This window comes from Brachypodium distachyon, chromosome 5 (genome assembly GCF_000005505.3).
Source record: "Brachypodium distachyon strain Bd21 chromosome 5, Brachypodium_distachyon_v3.0, whole genome shotgun sequence".
In the NCBI taxonomy this organism is placed as follows: Eukaryota; Viridiplantae; Streptophyta; class Magnoliopsida; order Poales; family Poaceae; genus Brachypodium; species Brachypodium distachyon.
This window is the reverse complement of record NC_016135.3, coordinates 14,117,354-14,121,460: the sequence shown is the minus strand read 5'-3', so window position 1 is coordinate 14,121,460 and position 4,107 is coordinate 14,117,354. Positions and strand designations below refer to the sequence as shown.

General features: G+C 43.3%; 1 long non-coding RNA gene across 1 annotated transcript; it reads right to left on the bottom strand.

The window, feature by feature from the left end:
- Positions 1-830: 830 nt before the first annotated feature.
- Positions 831-2,018, bottom strand: LOC112269260. The gene is made up of 3 exons (XR_002960803.1): positions 1,566-2,018; positions 1,345-1,485; positions 831-1,221 (listed from the first exon to the last, which is right to left on the bottom strand). It is a non-coding gene; the product is annotated as an uncharacterized LOC112269260 (long non-coding RNA).
- Positions 2,019-4,107: the final 2,089 nt, after the last annotated feature.

The following is a 4,107-nucleotide window of genomic DNA, read 5'->3' as shown; positions in this document are numbered from 1 at the left end:
GGGTTTGTAGTAGTAGTGGAAGGTAGTATTGTTGGCTAGAGAACGTAGAATATAGAATTTAGAATGTAGTATGTAGAATGTAGTATATAAAATTTAGAATGTAGTACGCAGAAGGTAATACATAGAATCTGAAATGTTGAGAGTAGAAGGTAGTATATCAAAACTTAGAATGTAATGTAGTAATGAGATGGCGTGTATATGTAGAACCTAGGATGTACTGTGGTACGTGGGAAGTCATATGCCGGCGTCCAGCTATAAGATGGCATTGGAGATGTAGTATGTAGAAAGTAGTATGATGGTCTTTCATTGTAGAAGGTAGTATCTATGATGCATTGCCAGAAAAATATGATGGTCTTAATTACCATTTGACCAATGTTTAAAAATTAAGAAAAGAATATATATCATGCATGGAGGGGCAGCCTGCTAATTTTGTTTGCATTTCGCTGCTATTTTTGACATCGTTGATACATATGCTGGAATTGAATAAGGGATGGCAAAAGAATCTAGAGGCAATGTACCGTCCAAGAACTCAGCCGCGTTCAAAATTTAGAAAAATGGGAAAATTTAGTGCGGCTGAGTTGAATAATATCTGATTTTTATTTTAGCTTTAAGTGTGGAGTACTTGACGATTGCTGCTGTATTCTCTCTCACACGGCCGACGAACCGATCGTACGGAATCATGGCTGCATTAGAGAGAATACTAATCGTAGTATATACTATTCTACTCTACATGGAGTATATAGAATGGAGAATGGAGAATGGAGAATATAGAATGGAGAATGGAGTATACAGAATGCAGAATGGAGAAATGTAGTATATAGAATGGATAATGGACAAGTTTGTAAGTATAATTTCTGAAGAAAAAATCAAGTACATATATGATCAACAAGATATATATCTTGACACAAGCTTGATTGAATCAACAGATGATCACTTCTCGGATAAAACATAAGTCATGTTAACCCCAAAACGAAAATATGCTAGGCTCCGTACACTGATATACACGCTAGCTAATATAGCAATCTATCTCATCACTGCTGGCCGGACGGCAAAAAATCTAGTTGGACTCGGCAGACACGTAGTCGTCTCATCGTTTGCTTGTCATGGTTATCTCGCCACGATGACCAGAGCTTGCGCGCATCAGTGCGAGATCGAGAATAGCAACCTAGATGTCACACAAACGTCGTATTTGTCCGCATGCCGGCCGCCTGTCACCATCTTCTACAACAGATAAAAGAAGGGAGGTTAGTTCGGGTAGTTAGGCATATTTCTGAAACAAAGGAGGCGACGCAAAGAACTACTGTATTAAAGAAGGGTGGGATAAAGAAATTAATTAGCAGTTACTTGATCTGAACGCATGCATATATCCTTCCGTTCAATCCAAATCCATGCATGTATATACATCTCTTCTCTAATTAACTCCAGCAAACGGTAGGAAGATGGCATATGTATTCATATGCTAGAAGATCTGATTCTTCACGCTGCCTGCAAAAATAAAACGAATACCAACTTCTAAATAAGAACAACGATCGATGTTGATGCTGCGTTGCAGCAAACGACCTCACCTCTGACCTTGGGCCTTGGGGGTAACGGCAGAAGTGGTATAGGATGTGAGCGCAGGCCTGGCGAGGAGAAGGATCTGCACGGCCGCCGTCTCCGGGCAGGTGGCCGGCGCGCCGGTGCCAGCCAGACGATGCGCCGGTGCTGGGTGTACGAGAGAGAGAGAAAGAGAGAGAAGGGACCGGTGTAATACGGATGGATTAGAACGAATCTTTTAGTTCGTTAGCAGCAAAACTAAATCTGCATGGATGAGCACGGGAGAAACAAGAACTAGATAATGATCCGGAATTAGTTGGCTAATTAAATATCAGAACTGGATTATCCTTTCTCTTGCCGGGTTGGGTATGACATGCAGCTTTCTCTGCCCGTTAGCAGGAGACTCGATCGCTGGGGGAACAGTTCCATCGCTAGGCGCACGGGGAGACCGATCAACGGCAGATGAGCAGGGGGTAATTACCCCTGGGAGTACACTGTAAATTCCCTTAACTTTATTAATACGTAAGTTATATGATCGAAATCATGATTATTAGCAAAACTTTTAAAAAACAAATATATTGATATAAATTTATAATATGGGCGGCGTCGGGCGGGGTAGAAGGAAGAGGGCAAGGGGTAGGTGGGGCATTGGTGGTTCTGTAGCCTTGACACTTCTGCATGCGGCCAGTTTTGGCGCATCACCTGAGGAATGACAACGTCGGGCGGGACAGGACGAGGAGGGCCATGGGGTAGGTGGGGCGGTGACATTCTCTAGCCTCGACACTTCGGGGACGGCTTTGACGTGTCACCGGAGGAAGGACGGCGTCGGTGGGATAGGAGGACGAGGGCGAGAGGGTGGGTGTGGCGGTGCTGGTTCTGTAGCCTCGACACTTCGGCTATTTCGGGATGAGTTTGCGAGCTAGGCAAAATGAACGGTAACAATCGGATTCGCCAAAAGATAATGCGGAAGCTGGTCAGCAGGCTGTGTTGACTTTCACCGATCTAAAAGAATCATGCGGTCAGGACCGAATGGCCAAGAGAGTGAATGGTTGGAAGGAAAATAAATCTAACCCGCCCTTGTATGCAGAGAATGGTAGCCTCCTTAGAGCGCCACGGCTATTCGCGGATGATTTGCATGCGAAACGTTTTTGTGACATCAAGCTGATGAAGGCCTCCTAATTATCCCGTCCGCTCAGGTAGACAATCCCACATGTCATAGACTTCATGGGTCATCGTTTCAGTGCGCGGTTAGAGCAACTCCAATGGGATCCCCTAAATTTTGCCCCCAAATGTCATTTTTTGGTCATTTAGGGGAGCAAGTGGACATGTGTCCGTCCTCATCACCCAATCACACCCCCCAAATTTCTCTCCCAAATTAGCTTGTCATTCTTTTTATCCTTTCTCTTCTCCTTTTTTACTTTTTCTTCTCCTTTTTCCATATTTCGTTGTGGGGCCGGGCGGATAAAAGAGAGCACCGGACTATGTCCGGACACCCCAAACCTCCCCCAAATTTTGGGCAAGTTTGGGGATGTGTCCGTACAAATAGTCTGTTTAAGAGATGCCATTGGGAGATAATTTTGAGGGCAAAATGTCCATATCCCTAAATAGGACATTTGTGATAGCTTTGAGGGATATGGACATTTTGCTTTCAAAATCATCTCCCAATGGCATCCCCTAAACGGACAAAATGGCATGTTTCTCCGGACACATCTCCCAAACTTGCCCCAAATTTGAGGGAGGTTTGGAGTGTCCGGACATTGTCCGGTGCTCTCATTTGTCTGCCCCGGCCCACGACAAGAGATGGGAAAAAGATAAGAAAAGGTGAAAAAGGAAAAGTTTCTTTTGAGTCAGAAGAGTTTTTTGTTACACTGGTTGATCCGGAAAAGAAAGATGAAGTGAGATAGGTTAAGATTCTTTGTTATAATCATTTCATTATTAATTATCAGGAACATGTTTCTCCACCACATCTTCTTAATCCTTATTGAATTGCAAGGCCGAAAAGGAGTATAAGGTCACCATTCGCATTGCTGGGAGAACAGACTTCTACCACCTTCAGTAGTTTTTGGCTGGAAGACAAAGGGGCGTGCCTCGAGAAACCATCAAGTACTTGGTGTTGTCCTCAAGGAGTCACCATCTTGGAAGTATTACTTCTACATTCAAAGTTGTTGCTATGACTTTTTTTCTTGATTATGTGTCTTTTCTAGAGCACTAACCATGTTTTTGATAATGTGTTCTTGCAGCTAGGTTGCAGTGTCGATCCAGATCCTTTTTCTCTTCCAGGTTTGCTCTCCGCAGTCATTGGTGAATGATTAGACTGCTGGAAAGGTTACTACCAAAGCCTGTGACCAACACAGATGGGGCTCTCTCTCAATATAGGTACCCCCCTGTCCTTAGATTTATTTAATCATGTGATCATGAAGGTATTTACTAATTCAATGTTAGTTTCGTCAATCTATATATAAGATATATTTACACCAGTTCTTGCTGAATAATGAGGTAGACTTATTGTTATAATATGATCAAGGTTGTTCCAAATTGTCTTCTTTGCTTGTAGCCTTTGGATGGAAGGAG